Below are 20,673 nucleotides of genomic sequence, written 5' to 3' on the forward strand. Positions count from 1 at the left end.
TAGTACAGAAGTCATCCAATAGACAGAGAGAAACAATTACAAATATTTTATACAACTAACACATACAACTCAGATTTCAAATTGTATATTTGCTCATAGAGTCAAATTCCAAGGCCGGAAGTGAAAATTTTTATCATGTAGGCTGACCTGCTGGTAAACACAGGCCATAGAACTTTCCCAACATAATTCTTAAATAAAATCTTCCTTTTGCAATTTATGCTTTTGCAATTTATGCAGCATTAGTTACATCAATAGACCAAATATCAAAATTTAGGAACAAACATACAATTTACAATGCACCTTCAGTAAATATCCATTCACTGGAACTAAGTTATCTTTTTATGATTATTCATGTTAATATTAATTTAGGACTTGAATGTTCATAAAAGAGCATACAAAAGGGTTGCAAATACGGTCAGATCAAAAAGTTTTGATTTACAAAAGGCAAAAATGCATTTATTTTCTCAATAGTCACCCTCCCCTAATACTATTTTTCCCATTCTATAGTTCCTAGTTTCGCTAAGTGATTTCCTCAAAGTCACACACAGACACCCAGTGATAGAACTGATTTCTAGACACATTTCCTTCATTTCAGGGCATGGATTTATGGGGATAAAAAGGAGCCATTTTTTCTTACAATTGTTAATTTCTTAGAATTAGAAAGCAAGTTACTCAAATGTCAAATACTACAATCTCTCTCCGAAGATCACTACTGCAAAATCAGTCTACATATAGTAAATAAGAATTATTATTCAATGACAAACCATAATTATTTAAGGTAAGTCCTGAAATCTATACAGAAGCACCCACTGGATACTGGGACTGTTCCCCCAGTTCTTGTGAATTCAGAGCTGGATTATAAATAGTGCATGGTCTAAACACCACATACATGGGGAACCAGAACACAGTAAATAAAGCACAAAGAGCTCAGCTGATGCAGAAACAAAACAACACCATTCTGTCATACATACTCAATAAAGCCTTTCAGTTAAGCATATTAAACAATGGACATGACAACTACATGTAGAAATAAAAACTAGGAGAATGGGATGCACTTAGGTATTCTACAAAAGAGTTTTTGCTACTGTTTATTTTTACTAGTAAATTTGACTATTTAATATGTATTTCAATTTTTGAAATTGTATATACATACACATGAATTTATCTAATTTTAATATATATTATTTTAGTTAAAGAATAAGATATGTACTTTCTAGAATTTCCTTTTTTAATTCTCTCTCATCCTCATTTCTTCTGCAATTGAAGTGTTTTTGAAATAGTCTTTGGTTTATGTTCTATACTGCTTTTTATAAACTCATCTCTCCATCTCCAACAAAAAAAAAGTTTTGTATGTAGTTTGCAGGTATCTTGAGACACGGGAAGATACTGTAACTGCAGATCAAGAGACTTAAAAAAGGGAGTTACAGCCATAGCTATCTTTAGCACAGTTAACTACTGGGTTATATCTGATATTGTTATAAATCAGAGTCTACCTACACTTGTACTTCTCAGACTAGCAAAGCAGGGACTAGGGTGAGGTGAGATGGCAGGCCTAGCTTACGACTCATTTCCCCCAAAATGATGAAAAGAAACTTGTTCTGAATTTCTCACAGGATGCTCTGCCTTGTTCCTTTCCCTCTCCTAAACCTAGAAAACAAACAAGGCAGAGACAAGCTTCATGCATATCTCAGCACCTCTCCATAGGCATGCGCAGCACATTTCATTAGGGTGTGCACGCAGGGAAAAATTGCTGAGTAAGAACAAGAAGTGTGTGTATGGAGGGAATGACATATGCAACAGTAACCATGTACTGAACCATGTGCACCACAGCAACCATTCACTAGGCAATTTCTGCCCTCAAAACATGTGCATAATATGTTCACTGAAGTCAGTGGGAAACAAACATGCACATTTGAAGGCATAATTTCGCCAACTTACACTACTTTCCAAGAAAAACTACAATCATGTGAAAACCTCTGTGGGGATATAAATGAGAATTTTAGTGGGAAATCTACAAAGAAATCTTTGAGGGGGAGATCCCTTCCTCACTCCCCCAATCATCAGGGATTTTTTTTAAATTGCCTTTTTATCTATTTTAAATAACAGCACCACTTCACTGTCAAAATATACAGTTGCACAGGATGTGTGTAAAAGATGCATTTCAATTCAAATTTACAGTCAAATGTAAGCCTTGGATGCATGCACATGACTCCGAATAGTGAGCTGCACATACACAGCAGAAGGCAAAATTTGGCTCTCATACAAATAAGTCCCTTCCTCCTCCATTTCAAAACAGAGGTCTGCTAGAACCACAAAAGTTTAGATCCAAAAATGAACTTCCATAAAGTGGTGGGGCGTTCAGAAAGATGTTTGGTTTAGTCCATCACAGATATAGTGGCTAGCTACGAACTTTGGATATGTATTTGAACATCAGCATTTGGAAATGTTTGGATACAGGGTTTAGGCCCATTTTTTTTTTTTAAAGGGCGATTCTGTTTACTGTCTTGTCTTTCTATGTATCTTGGGTTTTTTGCTGTATACTTATGTAACAGTCTTAGGTCATCTCAAGCAGAAGATTGGCCTACTATATGTGAGTATACAACAGTGGTATTCAATCACATTTTTTGTTCGGGTGGATAGGCAAGGTCCAAATCTTGGTAGACCCAAGGCGCTCTCTAGGGCAAAAGGGCTCTTCATGTGTTTGCTTGTTGGTGAAAGCATGTAAATTACTGATTGTTTTATGTTGCATAAGCATCTGATTAAGTGCCTGATTAAAAAGTATATCACTGTAAATTGAAATGTATCAACACTGAGTAGCTCCAATGTGTTTAAGTGTAAATGAAAAATTTCTCAATTCAATACAAGTGAAGTCCCTTTATCCAAATGGTGGACATTCTATAGCTGCAGATAACCAGGTATTTAAATAAAGGGAAATATATATATTCTGGAAAGCACTTCAGTTTATCATTTCAGGTGAAGTTCATTTATCTCCATTTCATATAACTGAAAATCCTGATGATTTGAATGACTAGTATGTCCCCCACGCTCATTCGGGTAATCAGGGTTTTGGGTCCCTGCAGGGGAAAAAAGGGAGGGGAAGTAGTTGAAGGTGACAGGATCCTTCTTAGTACTGCTTGTTTTGGAGCTAGGACGATGATGGGGGCTGTCCGGTAGCTGGGAGATGACCCTGTCCCATTCCTGCCTCCCCCTGCCAGTCTCTGGCTCTTGCTCCTAGCCGGGAGCTCTGCTGTAAGGATGGCCCCACTACTCTGGGTCCAGCTGAGCTCCCAGCAACTCCGACCTCTGTTGTAGCCTCCCTGTGCTGCTGACCTGCCTCTGGGTGCCTGCCAACACATCTAGACTGGCACCTGCCAGCTCAAAGGATGCTTTGCTCCTGAGGAAGGAAAGGTGCTCCCCTGCTAAGCAACTCAAGGGCCTGAGCTGCAAACAAGGGCCTTCCATTTGGGCTGCTGAGCATCAGCTATTCCGTTCTGCTCCCCACTGGAGCACCGCTGTAAAGGTGGCCCTGCTATATAGCTCAGGCTTTTAGGCTTGCCCTAGGCTCCTGGAAGCTCTGGTCCCTGAACATCTCTTCCAGACAGTTCCTCTCTCTCCTTGGCTTCTCTGGGGGGGGGGGGGAGGGAAAGGGGGAAGAGGCTCTAAGGGCAGGACCAGGCAAAGGAATGCAGGGACTTGGAACCGCTGGGATCGGGTAGCCAGACTGTTCTTACAGCAGAGGCCTCTGCTGGGAGCAGGACAAAGCAGCTGACACCCAGAAAGTTAAATAGAAGGCCCTTGTGGGCCAGATCTGGTCTCTCACTAAAGGCTCTTATGCAAAGTAAGCAGTCATGAGATAAGAGGAAAGGTCCTCTCCTGGAGCAGTAACTAGTTAAAAGACAGGAAACAAAGGGTGGGAATAAATGGTCAGTTTTCACAGTAAAGAGAAATAAATAGCAGGGTCCTTCGAGTATCTGTGCTATTCAACAAACTCAAATGATCTGGGAAAAGGGGTAAACAGCATGCTGGCAAAGTTTGCAGACGATATAAAATTACTCAAGATTGTTAAGTCCAAAGCAGACTGAAAAGAGTTACAAATGGATCTCACAAAACTGGGTGACTGGGCAACAAAATGGCAAATGAAATTCAATGCTGATAAATGCAAAGTAATACACCCTGGAAAACAATCTTAACTATACATACAAACTGATGGAGTCTAAATTAGCTGTTACTACTCAAAAAAGAGTCATCATGGAAAGTTCTCCGAAAACAACTGCTAGGGGATTTTGTGAAGACCACAAGTATAACTGGGTTAAAAAAAATTAGTTCATGGAAGATGGCTAATAGTCATTGATGGACCTAAGATAGTCAGGGACACAACCTCATGCTCTGGGCATCCCTAAACCTCTGACTGCCAGAAGCTGGAACAGGTCGGCAGGGGATGGATCATTTGATAAATTGTTCTGTTCATTCCTTCTAAAGCATCTGGCATTGGCTGCTGTTGGAGAACAAGAATCTGGGCTAGATGGACCATTGATCTGACTCAGTATGGTCATTCTTATGCAGGCTGCTAATTGAAGAACACTATCATACAATATGGATATTGACATTAATGAGAATTCCCCTTGCCAGATGATGGCAGGATATGATGCAGTAATGTTTTTATATTACTATACCATGGCCTGAAACATAATCAGGGGCTTGTTGCTAATACTCCAAAGAGCAGTGCAACTGGAAAGACCTATCCTATTTGACTTTTGTTGAATAATGTAATAAAGTGTATTTAAAAATCAAATATGAATACATGGCTGACTGTAAGAACAGAAACAGCCCTATCATCCTCCACAAGACAGAAGACTCAATTACTTTAGTAGTATAATTCCTCAGTGACCTTCCTAAATGACGAGGGCTGTTTTCCAGTATGTATGTAGGTTTTAAACATCCTGTCCTTTTATATCACTTCAAGTTTGGCCATCATTTATCTTTGAATAATTGGTGGTCACTAGATAAATGGGTATTTACAGCACTCTGAAGTGCATATATTCACACACACCCATTTACAATGGTGCTTGCTGTATTCCTTCTACTTAGAACAGGAAATGCTGCAGATACTATGGCAAATTCTACCCCACAATCTGTTTAAAACAAAAATATCCCAATGAGATCATAACCTGCCAAATCAAAACTCTTTGAATTTTATTCTATACTTAGTGAAAAATCTGATTGTGTGCAGGCAGAGAAGTGTGCAAGTGCATGCAAGCAGAAGAGAAGATACAAGACTCCCAGAATCAAACTTGAAAAAATTACCTCAAAATAATTTTTTTTAAAAAAATACAAATTAGAGGAGAACCAGAAACTGAGTCCAAGTACAGGAAGTGTGATCAGCAAAAGGAAGGGAAATGAAGTAACCTGCAGTTGCATTATGAAGCATAATTATTTTCTAACAGCAATAATGTTTCTCTATTTTAGGTAATTGTTGGAATTACTCATGAGCACAGAGGGTAATGGAGCTAAGGGCTTGTCTAAACCAGAAAGCTTTCCTGCTTTAATTATACTGGTCCAGTTACAACAGCAAAACCATCCCCCTTCACTCCCAGTGTGGAGGCAATTACACCAATATAGCTTACTCTGGTTTGGGAACCCAAGTAAAACACATCTATAGAAAGGCACCTTTATCCTGATGTGACACTGTATGAATTAGGGATGGCCATTGATAAGATATGCTGTGTAAGGTATCAACAGATAGATAAGCTTATCACATTTAGCAAATCATAACCTATCTGTATCATCTTGGTACTGTGATATATCTGTATCTAAAATTTGTGCTGTGCAACTGGATAACACCCCAACTGATTAGAATCAACATTGTCCGGCTTGTTTGAAGGCCTGTCAAGGGCAAGCAGCTATACAGTGGCCCAGCGAGAGAAGACAGGTGCTATGAGTCAGCAGAACATGCTGAGACATGCCCGTGGACAGGGACTTCAAAAGCTTTTAATTGCCCATGTGCTGTGTTTGAAAAAATAGGATGTACGAGCCATATGGTAGAGAATATAAAAGGCAGCTGCACCATCTTCATTGTGTCTTCATTCCAGCTTCTTACCTCTGGATCAACTGCTCTACACCTGAAGCTTTGAACAAAGGACTGACAGACCCATCCAGCTACTGGATGTACTCCAGAGGAACAATACAAGTCAGCAAACACACCAATACTGCTAAGAACCTGACATATGGACCTTGAAGTCTTAAATGATCAAAGCAGTCAGATACACACACAACATCTCTCTTCTTGCTTGTTTCTTTTAGATACTAAAACATTTGTTGGCAGCATGGTATTTTCAGGTAAGATCCAAACCTATATTAATCTGGTACTGTGGCTGACCCTTTGGGGACCAGGAGAACATTTTACACAGTGAGCAGAGTTTTAATGAACTTCTCACTTGACTGGACCTAGTTGCTGATTGGGAGCCAGAGACTGAAATGCAATTAAAGGAGCTGTGTAGCTTGTTTTTGGTGGACTTCTTGATAATCAGCATGGGGAATCAATCAGTCACAAAGAGTGCTCTTGGTGAATCTAACTTCAGTGTTAACCACTGGTTCTGGGGAAATTTGCTCACCTTTTTGTAATCTGCCCTGACCTTAGCATTTTCAGGTGGGCTACTGTACAAGTCACTAACCAGTATAAATCTCTCCATGGTAGGGCTTATACCTGTATAACTATACTGCTAAAAAAACTCACACCCCTAACGGATAGAGTTATACCCATAGACCTTTTCTAGAGAAGATCAGCAGCAACAAACAGAGCTGTTCTTGAAAGTGCTGCCAAAAGGTGAGAGTGTGATGGACTTGGAGCTGCCCTGTAATTAATTATTAATACTGTATGTTGCCTTGGTTTTTTGGATGAGGTTTTCTCTCTGAGTATCTGGGATTAATTCACTGAGGTCTGATCTACACTACAGACTTACATCAGAATCACTGCATCGCTCAGGGATGTAAAAAATCCACACCCCAGAGCACTGTAGTTATGCCAACTTAACCCTTGGTGTAGATAGTGCTATGTTGGCAGGAGACCTCTCTCCCATCAGTTTAGAGCATCTTCATTAAAACACTATAGTGGCACACCTGCACTGAAGCAGTGTTTTACATGTAGACCTACGGGTTGGTTTGGAATACAAGCAGGCAGGAAGATGACTCCAAATAAGTTTCCGTTGATAGGTGGTTAAAAGTCATTAAGTAACAATACCAGAACCACTGGCTTTTAACAGGCACAGTCTTTCACGCGAGCTATTCAGCAGAAACCAGATTAAGACACAGGAACATGCTGGCATGTCTGAAGAAACTAGGCTTGGGCTGGTAGGGCATAGGGCATTGGAAACAGACATGTATATCCTGTTTTAAAAATCGTGTTTTTTCCTCTAATACATTGTTTCAACTGCTAAATAAAGAATACTTTGTTTTTAAGAAAGCTGTTTGGTTGGAGACTCCCAAGAGGAAGAACCACAGTTGTAGAGTGATCATACATCCTGTTTTGGCTTGGACAGTCTCTTTTTTAAGCCCTGTCTTGGCTGTCTTCTTGAAAAGTAAATCAGGCAAAAACCTACTTTTGCCAAAAAAAGTTGGGGGCAGAGGAGTATGTGGGAGGGGGAACTGCGATGCCAACCCAGTGCCAAGGGGGAGGCAGGGCTTGGGCAGGAGGGCAGGCAGGGCTCAGGCCACTCCCATGAGTGGAGGGGGAGGGCTAGCCCCATGCGTTGTCCCATTTTCCCTCCGGGAAATATGGTCACCCTACACAGATGCCCAAAACTCAATCAGACCTACAGGGTAAGAACGATTCATACTCAGGGTATTGTAGCCCAGACCCAGTCTAGGAGTGGGATAACTGCAAAATTCCATCCCGTGATAGGCATAAGGCCTTAAACACCTGAGGGAATGCACTCAGGGATACCAGAAAGGATAAAGAGGTGCAGCTAGCCCTGTATGATGACTGTGAAAATCACCAGAGAAAAATGTCAGGGGAAACACTGCCTGTCCCTCTTCCTTTTCATTCACATATACACATTTAAAACTATGGCAATTGTCTAGTTACAGATAAGTTTATTCCCACCAACACCGAGTCAGAGTCCCTTATGGACTTTGGCAACCCACTTAATAAACAGAATGACTGCACCTTTCATAGGACTAGCATTAAGAACTCAAATGTTGCAGTAGTCTCATCATTTACTGGTGAACAGTTTAATTCCCCAATACAGACTCTTAACATTAAACATTCAGCACTGCATTACCAAAACATTTTCCACATCAACCTAAATTCAAGCAGACATTTTGGCATGGATGTGTTAACTCAAGCACTACTTTATGCCTCTAAATTGACAATATATAATCTAGGGCAATAAACCAGTTGCTATCAACAGCCCATTTTGGGGATTCCTTCAGCAACAATTTATTTTTTCATAGAGCAATGTGTTCTTAAGATAAGCTCAATGCTTTATTGATAACAAATACCAAGTTTTAAATATTCAGTTTCCATTTCATAGTACGGTTTTGCCAATTTTAGCAGGCAGATCAACTTTAATCCACTGACTGCAATGAGATAATGTCCATATTTCAGAAAAGAAATAAACCCTAAAAAAGCTACATCATGATTTATAGAAGTTAATAAACGTTTCTGTGGCAGACCTAGATTGCTATTTACATAATGGGATTTACTCTGTGCAGAGCAAGGTGATAAAGACAGTCTGGAACTTTAGGCATACTAGGATTTAATCGATTGCCAGTCCTAGATGCAAGAGATTGTCTACTTTGTTTATATTGTAGAAGCAGCAGAGAGTAATTACAGATTTAACAGGGACACCAGTCAGATTTCATACATGAGCCATTATTTATAATCAGCACTAAGAAACATTCAGCCAATACACACAGAAAAAAACGAGGTAGGGAGAAGGGAAAGTAATCACTATCAAAATAACTACATTTATTTTTTATTCATATTAGCATAAATGTCATTTCTGTAAGCACTGGTATGCACTATCCTGCAAAGTTTGCTTCTCCTAATCATTTTCTTAAGACACCAAGGGAGCTAAATACTTTTGACAATCTAACTCATTGTGTTCCAAGATATGCTGCATCATTTAAAAAACCAAAAAGCCAACCCAAAACCACAGGTATCTCTAATCATTTGGAAAATACACAAGTAATCACCAAACTAATTTGAGGGGCTATTAATATGTTAGAACTGATCCTAGAAAGATTTTTCCCACAAATAGCCCCACTGGAGTCAATGACACTACTCAAATATAACTTTTTTCGGGATTATGACCTTAGATACCGAATATGCTCATAACACCATTTTTTCATTGTTAGAAGATGCTCATTCAAACTGCTATTTGGCCCTGCTGGGCCAATCACGAAGTGGGATATTTTCTAAGTTAGCACAGCAGTTTCCTTCTTTCAGAAACCATTCCTTCTCTAAACAGACTAACAATTACGCCTTGTACAGCAATTCTTCTATATTTCTATCCGGACTCACTGTAGTATTCCGGCAGTTGGTACCATTTGTCCTGATCGGGAAATAGCCAACAATACGTTGATTGTGCTAAACAGAAAAAAATAAACTAATTATGGAGCCAATAGAACTTTAGCATCTTTAAGTCTCACTGGGTCAATCTACTCCATCCCTTACCAGTGCAGAATTGTTACCTATAGTAAATTTTTTCCTAGTGCTTTGTCCAGCTTTAGTTTTCAATGCCACAGAAGAGACGAGAGTATGCATTACAGAAATAATCTGTATCTCTTTTTCATCTCCTACCTATAGGGAATTGCTTCAGTGTTTATGAGAAAGGGAAAGGCAGAGTAAATCCAAAGACATACATTCAGTTTCTCTTATTTTTTCTTAAGACACTTCTAGATATGTGGACTTCATTTAACATCAGGCTCAATTTGCAGATTTATATCACATGGCAGAGGAACCATCAGAATACACTTCAAAACGTCATTAATCCATTTTGCAGTTGGCAAAGATGTCTAATTTCTAACAGGACTTCATTCAACAGCTGAACCTATTCCAACAATTGCATTCAAATTCCATTTAAATCTGTTCCTATACTCACATTACCCACCCAAATAAGAGATCAAATGTCTGATAAAGTATTGGATTTCTGACTGAGACTATCTTTCTTTATGAGCGCAATGAGGATACCTGCCTATATCACTTATGCATGCATTGCAGTACCTAGTGGTTCAGGGTACAGTACGGACTGGCATATCACTGCATCACAAACAATACTGTCTGCATTGTTGAAGTTTAATCATATGGAGTCTATGTTATTTTACCTCAAGTTAGTCTAATTTCTCCAGCATTCTGATATCACCAGTGTGTATGGAATAAAACTCAGATGTAATGCAACGGTATAAAAATCAAACAAGTTAATGGTGACTACCACTTTGAACCCCACCATCCACAAGTTTTCCAGGTTCCATAACCAAAATGCACATGATTTTAAGCATCAGTGTTCATGGTGGAGTCACTGGATCATTCATTAAATAGCAAAGTGAGTTTCAAGTGCTTGTAATCAGAGGAGTCAATTTTCCCCATCATGCAAGACAAATGAAGATCCAAAGAAAAGAGAAGAAACAAAAGTTAAATACGTTTTTTCTGGCTTTTTGAGGATTTGAAAGTTCTTTACTTCTGCATTCTTGGTTCTTCCATTGATTTAGAGAGCCTGAGAATAGATTAAAAAAATAGTTCCACTGCCAATTCCTTTATTTCTGTCACTCCCGTGTACAACTGTTTGTGGGAATGAGCTGGAGGAATGATGTGACAAACACACTGGCCAAATTCTGCTGTGAGTTCTTTTGGATTTGCTTTGTGAGAACTCACAGCAGAATTTTAATCATACAACAAAGTTTTAAAATCAGCTCGTCAATCTTGCATCTGCAAGAAATGCACTTGCACTGTTCACCAATATGTGCATATGCAAACGATGATTAACATACATCCAGATACAATTATTATTTGTGGGTCTGTAAGATGCTGCTGGTTTTGATAATTTGGCTACTAGAACAATTAGGTTCTCAATATCATTGATCAAATAGATCTGTTTGGTTGAAATAGGCGGAGTATCTTCCTTTGTTATTAACATCTGATCGACCGTAAAGATGGCAATTTAATTAGTATACATCATAAGCAAGCAAAAATCCCATGAATCTTTGCTACCTGATACACATTTGATATCTCGCCAGTGTGAAAGACTTCAATGGCAATACTTAGGAGGGTTAGTCATGTCTATAATGTAATTCATAATGTGCTGACAATAGATAACATGACAAAATTCTATGTACTTTTCCGACACTTTGGATGTGGATGACAGGTGTCCAAGAAGGAAGGACTCGCACACAGAAAAACTCAGTGTGCTGAACATAGATGAAAGTGGCTTCTTTGGTTCCCTCTCTTTTTATCCCTTCTACCAAACTCTTGGGGAAATTATATCACCCCAGCTTTTGGAAACAAATGAATCTGGATACATAGATAAGATTCCATCCACGGTGCATTTTGTACACTCATACAGAGGGCAAGGAATTAATACAAGCCACAGACCAATGTCCCATAGGGAACATGCCATGTAGTCTATTCATCTAGAGCTTAAGCTTATGAGAAAAGAAGAAGGAAGTACTGGCCTGACAGATCTTCACTGCATATCTTTGCTATCATTGTAGGATTACCACTAGCACTAAACTCACCCATACATAAGACAGTGCAAAAAAAGAGAATTTTTTTAAAAAAGAATGCTGTATAACTGGAATTTTTTTTAAAAAATGATGTCCCTAATCAAATCTTTCCTCTGGGCACTGGGCAACTATCAGGTGGCTTGGTGCAAGCTTCAAAAGCCTTATGAAAGCTCCTTATCTCTAAAGATGTAAACAATTTCTGTCAGGGTTAATGGACTCATTTTCACTTTTCAATTCACTTCCTCTTTTCTGCCCTTTCATTTTATGAACATAATTGGAACACAGCAAAGTAACATCATTCTCTAGAGACTTTGCAGGGAAAGGAAGCTCACTCCTTTCAAAATCCCAAACCCATGAAAAGAAAGGAAAGGGAATTCAATGAGAGAGGCAAATGAGTTCAAGGGTAGTAGACTCTTAAAGGGAGACTGACTCAACCAATTAACACCCACACTACCTAATACACACCACACATATACACACTTTCTGCAGAAACACACAACCTTTAACACAGCTTTTCTTAACTTATAAATTTGAATAAAACATCATTTCTGTGTTTCCGTTAAGATCTCAATATCTGCTTGGAGACAGCATCAAAGAACTATAGAGAAAGAGACAAACAGTGTGTACACCGAAAATGATTTACTCAGGCACAGAAAAAAAAATCCTCTTATGACTCAGTGCAATATATCAAAACTAGAAAAGTTAGCAGAAGCCACAAATTCAGCTTCCAGACCATAGAATAATACTGTTAGTACATGAACCATCCGCACTGATCAAGCTTCTGAGGCACACAAGATTACCTGTTCTACAGTTTAATTGGTGCTGCATTTCAACACTGTATCTACATTGCACTGAGAGGTAATGGTGTAGAGAAGTTGGTGGATGGTGGTAGCCCATCTTGTGAAAACCCAGAGGGATGCAACAAATATTCCAGAATGAATGGATTTCAGACTAGGGAAGATAGGGCTTGATTAGCCTTGTTAGGCAAGTCAGTCTAGGAGCAGGAAAACTAACTTCAAATCTGAGCAGCCCAAGCTCACTAGCCTTGGAAGGCAGTGAACTAGGGTGGAACCACTGATACCTGTTCCTAGACACCATCAGGCTATGACATGAGCTGGATAGGGTGGATTGGCCTAACAAGGCATGACATCTGAAACTTACTCCTTATAGCAAAAGTACAGCAAGCCATGATCACTTATACCCATGCTACCATTAAATTTTAATTGTTTGAGCCTCTTTAACTGTCAAGATGAGGTCTAATATAAAATTATCTCATGCTAGATATGCTTTTTGAGTTAGGAAATAGTCATAATATTTAGAAATTCAAATCATCGTTTCATACTGGCAGCCTAAGACCTTCAGCATGTTTCTCATTCAAATTAAAGTCCTGCATAATTTTTTCCTTACACATTATAGCTAGGTATGTAAGGAACTGTTCATCTGTTCTCTAGTGTGATTTGCTGGTCTGTAGCAGACACTAACTAATATCCCATCTTGTGCTTTATCTATTAGGGCACTGATTCATAAGCATTCAAGGTCATTTTCTTCCACGTTATCAATGCTTTGGAAAGAGGTAATGCCATTTTTAATTTAAAGTACCACTCCTCGTCTTCTTTTGCCCATGTGATGCTTCCTAAATAGGTCACAATCATTTATTTTAACATTCCAATCATTGGAATCATCCCACCAGGTTTCTGTAATTCCAAGTAGATCGATTTTGTGCTCCTAAATGAGCAATTCCAATTCCACTTTTTTGTTACGTAGGCTCCTAGCATTGGTGAATAGGCAATTAAAGAACTTCGTCACTTTCTTTCTTGATTAATTTGGTTCCCAGCATCAAAGTTTTGCGCTAAATGAGTATTTCTGTGTCATGTTATCCTTTTTAGTTTACTTTCCTTTTGTTATTAGTTTAATGCCCTCCTGACTAATATAGCCAGCCTGTCCTCAAGCAAAGTAATCCCGCTCTACTGAGGTGGGCCATCGAAACTACACAGGACCCTATTATTACAGAAGGTGGACCAATGTTCCACAAAACCAAAGCCTTACACCATTTACCTAGTCAGCAGTTCCACTTCCAGAATCTTCTGTCTTTCTTCTGATGGGACAGGAAGGATTTCAGATGATCACTTGGAAATCTTCTTAAGCACACTTCTGGGGGATAATTCCTGAAGCCATGTATTATCTGTGAGATATCCCACATCACAGTGTCATTAGTGCTGCTGTGAACAATCACCAGTGAATCCTTGCCCATCAAGTTCAGAAGCCTGTCTGGTCACAGAATGACATCTCATGTCATGGCTCCAGGAAGCTAGCTATTCTATTGTCTGCCTGTCCTTCCAAGAATGTTTGTTTGATTCATCGGAGTACTGAATCCCCAGCAAGGATCATCTGTCTTCCTTGGATGTTTGGATCTCTCTTTGTGGGCAAGTCTAATTTTCATACAATTTGGGCCGAGCTGATATTCACAGGTATGTCATGTACATCTCTCCATTCCCTCGGCACCAGCTGGATCTTAAGAGGTATCTTTCCAGAGTTTCAATTATGAGGACCGGATATCAATTGGAAACTTCTAGCTGTGTGGAATTCCTCTTTGTCCTCTTCTCTCTAGTGGCCACAGCTTGCCTATCCTTGTCTGTCTCCAGCCATGTAGAATTCCAGCATGACCTATCACCTTTGGAGATTGTGAATTGCCAGGCCTCCTCTTTCACTTTTTACTCTCTGACTTGTTGGCCAGCTCCTTTCTTCCCTGAACCTGGGGGTATGGATGTTTCCCTAACCAGCTGTCAAGGAACTCCTCAGCTTCTCTGACTCTCAGTAGCATCTCTACTGGCCCCTACAGATCAAGAATATTTTCCTCCAGCAGTCACCAACTTGCTCTTCATATGCACAGGAAATGCCTTCTTGCTTCAGGAAGGAAAGAAAACATGGCACACCCATTGTAGAGCACCTCCACAGTTCCATTGCTGTCCATCTTGAGATCACACAGAGCTGAACCAATTCTGCCCCTCACCAGCATGGAGCAACCAAGCACTCAGACTGCAGACAGTGGAGCTGATCAAAGCTCCACAGGTCAGAGCCTCATGTAGTTTACCAATGCACCACCAAAAGATCTGTCTCAGGTGCTTTCTCGGGAATCCACAGCCCAACTATGCAACCCGTACAGAGAGGAAAAAAACCAACAAAAAAAACACTCACCAAGTTTTGCTACCTCCAAACAGCTACATCCTCTGAAACTCTCCTTTTAGTTGCCTGTGTACACACCTTTGACTTAACAGTAATTATGGCATATTATATAAAACAGTTTTGGTGCCAATGTAGTACACCAAGGACAAATATTGCCATCAAAATTAATGGCTAGATTATGAAATGTACTCTCAGCTTTATGGAAGGGGCACATCACGTACTCACACCATTCCAGGAGCAGCTCCAGAAAGGAATTTTGACTCAAAGGGTGCCTCAGTCATTATTTTTTCAGAATAGCTATTTTACCCAAGAGGGTAGTGAAGAACCATGACCAGATGGGGCATCCCATTACCATGGGCAGCATGTTAGTTTCCTCATGTCCAGCCAAGAGTCCAGCCTGTCGCAGCACTGCCTATACCTTGCTCCTTCCTGCCTTATTTGCCTCGCAGAATGGGAGTAAGTAGCATCCTCACAGAGCGTGCATTCCCCCCACCCTTGGCACTCGATTTATGATTCCGGTAAGTCCTGTACAGCCATGTTGAAGCCCTTACCCTCCCCTATTATCTGAGCAGTCATGTCAGAGTGAATCATAAAAAAGCATGAAATCAGAATTTCAATGAGTAAAACTGAAGACTTTCACAGATACTGCTGAGAATGAGAACCTTGTGAAATTCAATTTTATTTTATTTTGCCTGAAAACAGTCACCATTTCATTTCATATGATTGGGTCCTCCACCCAACAGAATTTTAATTAATTCACAATTTTAACAAAATGTCTATTTTCCTATCAACAATGTACCCTTTTTATGTTTTCAATGCAAAAGACAGTTTCACTACGTGTGAAAATGCACATTTTCAATGGGAAATTTTTCCTTGAAAATTCACATGGAAAAATATGGTGCAACTCTACTAATGACAGTACAAGTTGATAGCAATTCTCACAAAAATAGAATCAAGCTATTGGGCTGTTCTGAAACTGTTAATTACTGTATTATTGTAATTACTTTGCTGTTATAATTTTACAATTGATGTTTGCAAAAATTCTGCATTGCTGTGCTGAAAAAAAAAGTGACCTTTAAATTCTTGCTAAACAAAACAAGAGCAATGCAAACCTTGTGTATTTGTTATACTGATGCCAAGACATCAGAGTCTTAAAAGACGACTTGTTTTGAAATCCCACTGGGAGCAGCTTGAACACATGAGACGAGACATATTTTTGTAGATTTTTCAAGGATAAGGTAGGAAAAGTAATGTTAGGGCAGCATTTGTTATCAGACATTTCTAGAAATGTTACACAATCCTTTAAGGCCAATCTCAGTGTACCAAACTATCTTTGGGATATTTAAAATATCATAATTTATTAACTCCATGCATCTTTCCTCCTTTTTTCTTCTCTCTTAGATCATAAAGGACAAACCAGTTCAATGACAATAGCCCATGAATATTATGTGCACGGCACATAGCATCTGGCAAACTGGCAATTCTGGTAGCTGGACCAACTTGACAAAAAGTTTGGTCAGTGACGAAAAATAGTTTATATTAACTAGTCTTAGGGAAATACAGATGTTAGAGAACTGATGCTATAGAAGTGAAAGTATCCAGAAAGAGAGTTATTTGGAGGTGAAAAGTTATAAAGGGAGAGTCTGTACCTCTGCTCCCCCATGCACATATTAACACTTGGAGGATGGGGGTTGATATAATATACCTAGAGTTGATCATCTGATTTGCAGTTTTGTGATGGCATCCTTGGAAAATAATTTCCAAAGTCTCTATAGAATAATTAGTGTTGTACTCAAGCATTAAACAAAAACAAAAAACATATTGCCTTCCTTTATGCATCTGAAATGTCTTTAGCTACCACCCCATTGGTGATAATGATTTTGGCTAGTCATCCATCAGTTTCTGAATAACAAACATTTTCCATTCCCTTCAATTTGGAAGAGAATTAAATTATTTGCTGACTGACTGGCCATGAATATTCCACAGAGACAAAAAAGATACATATGTAACCTGACACATTGTGGTCAGATCTTGCTCCTGCTGAAGTGAATGGCCAAATTTCTTCTGACTTCAGAGGAAATGAATTATTGAACAGTGCAAAAGAGAATACAAGCTTCAATTTCCCCATCTCTTCTCACCCTTGCTACCCACAAAACACACACAGCCAAAGATCAGAAAACTAATAAAGAAAAAAAGAATACAGGGAAATACCACCATAGAAAGGGAATAATATCCCTTGCTGTTTGAGCAGTTTGTGAATGTATCATCTAGATTTTCTAACATATTTTATGCACGAGATTACTTTAAATGGTCAGGAAATAGAATTAATATAAAGCAAAAATTAGTGTTGAGAAAAGTTCAACAAAAGTGTCCCTCAGGTGCAAAGCAGAAAGTGAGCTTGCTTTGGGTTCAAGACTCTTGCCAGGACAATTAAAATGCAGAAGTGTGGTCTTGGTGTGCAGGATGCAAACAAAATTGGACACAAGATTTGTGAGAGATCTATTTTTGGATACATCTTCAAAGGAACTTTAGGTTGTAAAAGAAGGGCAGGACACAAAGTGTTCCTACAAAGCAACAAATACAATGCTGACTAGATCTGGGAAACATACAAAAGACAGCTGTTGTAAGACTCCCACAGAGGAAGGCATCTGTGTAAATACTTTTATTGGGGGTATGTTGGGATTATAAAGAACAGGCCAACACTTTTAAAATCAAAATGAACATAGTCAAAATGGGATGACATCAGACACTTGGGGCAGAGTGGGAAAGGAAAGGATATATACCTTTAGACTACATGCTGTCTGTCTGTCTATCACAAGGTCAAAGTCAAATGGTCAGAGGATAATAGACATGCCAGGGAGAAAGGATGCACTCCCCAGAAATATAAAATATGGCTTATTCCCTATAATGGCCTGGCTTGAACCTATCTGCAGGCTTGAACTTATTTGCAGGGTTTTACACTGAAGGTGTATTGCATTGTTTTTATTATTTAATCTGCTTTTTCTCTTTCTTAATAACTTGTATGAAATGAGACCATGTAAATCCCTGACTGTTCTGAGGTAAAGTCACAGCAGTACATTCTTGAATAGAAAACCACCGTTTGATGTCATGTGTGACCAAATTGGCTATGCTGGTTGAGGCAACACCCTAAGAAGCACCACCCTGACATTGGATGAAGTAATAGAGGCACAGGGAAAGATGGATGACCACAAGGAGTTGCAGAGACAGGAGCAACACAGGTTAACTTTAGTTAAAAATGGACTTTAATCTGTCAATATTTATATTAAAACCATGACAAGTCTTAGCTGTGAAGAAGTGCTTTTCATTATCATCATTACCATGAGGATACAGGTTTCCCAGAAATGTATGGCAGGATTATCAAAAGGATTAGATCTAGTCTTAATTAAGTGTATATTAGTTTTTGTAAGACTATTTAAACACTAATTTCCTTATGTATTTTTAATGATTCAACGGATGAAACAATGAAATGACAATGATCTAGGAAGGATTTTTTGTTTTCTGCTTTGGGCACTAAAATCATAACCTCAGTAACTGTTCTATCCTTTGGGTAACATGAACATATATAGTACTGTACCTTCCCCCCCCCCCACACACATTAGCTGTTCAGCTTGCAAGATGAAAATAACTAGTTTAAAAAGACAGTGCTTTTCTCTTTAAAATCCCCTAAAAAGTTATTTTATGCTCAGTGTTTTGATGTTCAAACTCACATTACCTTTGGGTCAACCAAATCAATATTTGATCTCAATGGAAGATTTGCCTGAATAAAGACTGTATGGGCAGGCCATTACTGAATGTGATAAAATAAGATGGCTGACAATACACACAAGTAAAACATATGCACTATTTATCTAAAACAGTATCATATAAAAATATTATAATCTAAAATGAAATAGGTTTTTGAAATTAAAATAAAATTGTATATTAGGGCTGGCCCTTTGCGGCTAACAGACAAGATGGTGTGGGAGAGTGAAAGAAGTTTCCTTCTCTCAGAGCTTTTAACTTTTTGTCTTAACTTTTCTGGAGTACATGGACTGCTCCTGGCTCATAGTATTAGCCAGCCTAAAGACCCAATTTCGAAAAGCACTCTCATACATGCTTAAGTCCATCCATATTCAGGACAGCATATAAGTGCATGCTTAAAGTTAAGAATTTGCTTAAGTTCCATCAACTCCAAAGAGACTTAAGTATATACTTAAAGTTAAACGCATGGTTAAATGCTGACCTAAATAGGAATGTGTTACTGAATCAGGACTCAAAAGAGGGAGAGACAAGTCCATAATCCAACTCTGTACCAGCTAGTGGAACTGCTTCCACATTGTGGGGACTGTATGGGGACTTCTCAGAAAATGGCATCAGGGAACTCCCAGTAAGGTGGTACCAGCTCTGTGCTACCTTCACTGTACCAAACTTTCACTAACAGATTTGAAGTTGCAAAAAGTGGATTTGGGAATGTGCTTCTCAGAAGTAGAATAAAGTATCTCAAGTAGTTTAGGGTCTGCCATGCATGGGGAAAAAAATACTAATAAAAAACAGTTGATTTTTTTTTTGGCCATCATCACCTAAGCCTCTTGTATAAGACCCAAAATACTAACACACTATGAGGACTGAGTTTCACCCTAACCTCCACATTTACCTATTATATAGATAACAAAAGAATAGTACTATGCAGGTATGCTAGTACTGCAATTTTTACCTCCAAAGAAATATTTCTCCCCAGTTTTAACTTGCAGAGGACTGTTTGTTCGAACTGCTGAGGCATCATCTCCATCAATGGTGAGGACAGCAAAATTTTCTTTAGCTAGAAACCGGATTTCATGCCATTGCCCATCATTGAGTCCAGAGCCTGGAAGGAAAAGAAAGGGTGGAACCTTCTTCAGTTCATTACTCACATTTAAATTTATTTACTGCATCAACTCTAAGCTCCAGGTGCCTGAAAGAAGTTTTATACTATAAAAATTAATCCTGCTAATATAAAATGGTGTCAGAAATAGAAAATAAAGACAATAATCATAGACTCATCACAAAACAACCAACCACTCAAACCCTTAAGCTTAGTTAAGCAAGAGCCTGTACTTGCTGGTACAAATGAAGAGGACTTATCTACTTATTCTTTCAGTTCCTTTTATTGGGAATTCATGTAAAATGTTTGTTCCCGGTATATCTGCTGATAGGCAGTCATGTTACCCAACTGTCTGAACTGGCATTTTAGGATAAGACGACAGTGAAAAATACTGATTTGTTCATAGAACTATGATCATTTCTGTACACAGAAGTCATAGCATGTCTTAATCAGTATGCTATCTAATGAAACCTAATTCCAAATATTTTCTTTTCTAGATTTCTAATGCACTATATCACATATCAGAAACAACAGTCTTCATTCAGATTCAGTTACTGGATGACATTAACAGTACATGATAGAATACATTATAATACCCTACAGAACAAGTGAATTATCTCTAAAACTAAATATGATGTATCATAACATTGGTGTTAATAAAATGGCAAATAAAAAGTTAAAACACTAAAAGGAATATTATCCATGCACCAAAGATTTTAAACAACCATAGCCTTTCATATAGTAAATGGTGCTTGTAGCAAACACTAAACTCCTTGACACCTTGTTGTTTTTACAGATGCTCTTTTTCTGTTGCTTCTATGCATTCAATTTAGCAGATAAAGATATACCAGGACTTGATCTAGAGGTCACAAACTATGGATGAAACAAACGCACCCACTTTGCTTCATCAT

The 20,673-nt window shown here is 38.7% G+C and overlaps 1 protein-coding gene across 3 annotated transcripts in view; it reads right to left on the reverse strand.

The window, feature by feature from the left end:
• Positions 1–20,673, reverse strand: part of LOC137154613 (contactin-associated protein-like 2) — a 309,210-nt gene that overhangs the window by 210,284 nt on the left and 78,253 nt on the right. For all 3 annotated transcript variants that reach the window (XM_067550350.1, XM_067550348.1, XM_067550349.1), the window contains exon 2: positions 19,616–19,765. The gene's annotated coding sequence lies outside the window, so the exon portion shown is untranslated. The remainder of the gene's footprint in view (positions 1–19,615; positions 19,766–20,673) is intronic.

This window comes from Emydura macquarii, unplaced genomic scaffold (assembly GCF_026122565.2).
Source record: "Emydura macquarii macquarii isolate MOO-44397 ecotype Brisbane River unplaced genomic scaffold, CSIRO-AGI_Emac_v2 contig_1263, whole genome shotgun sequence".
Taxonomy (NCBI): domain Eukaryota; kingdom Metazoa; phylum Chordata; order Testudines; family Chelidae; genus Emydura; species Emydura macquarii.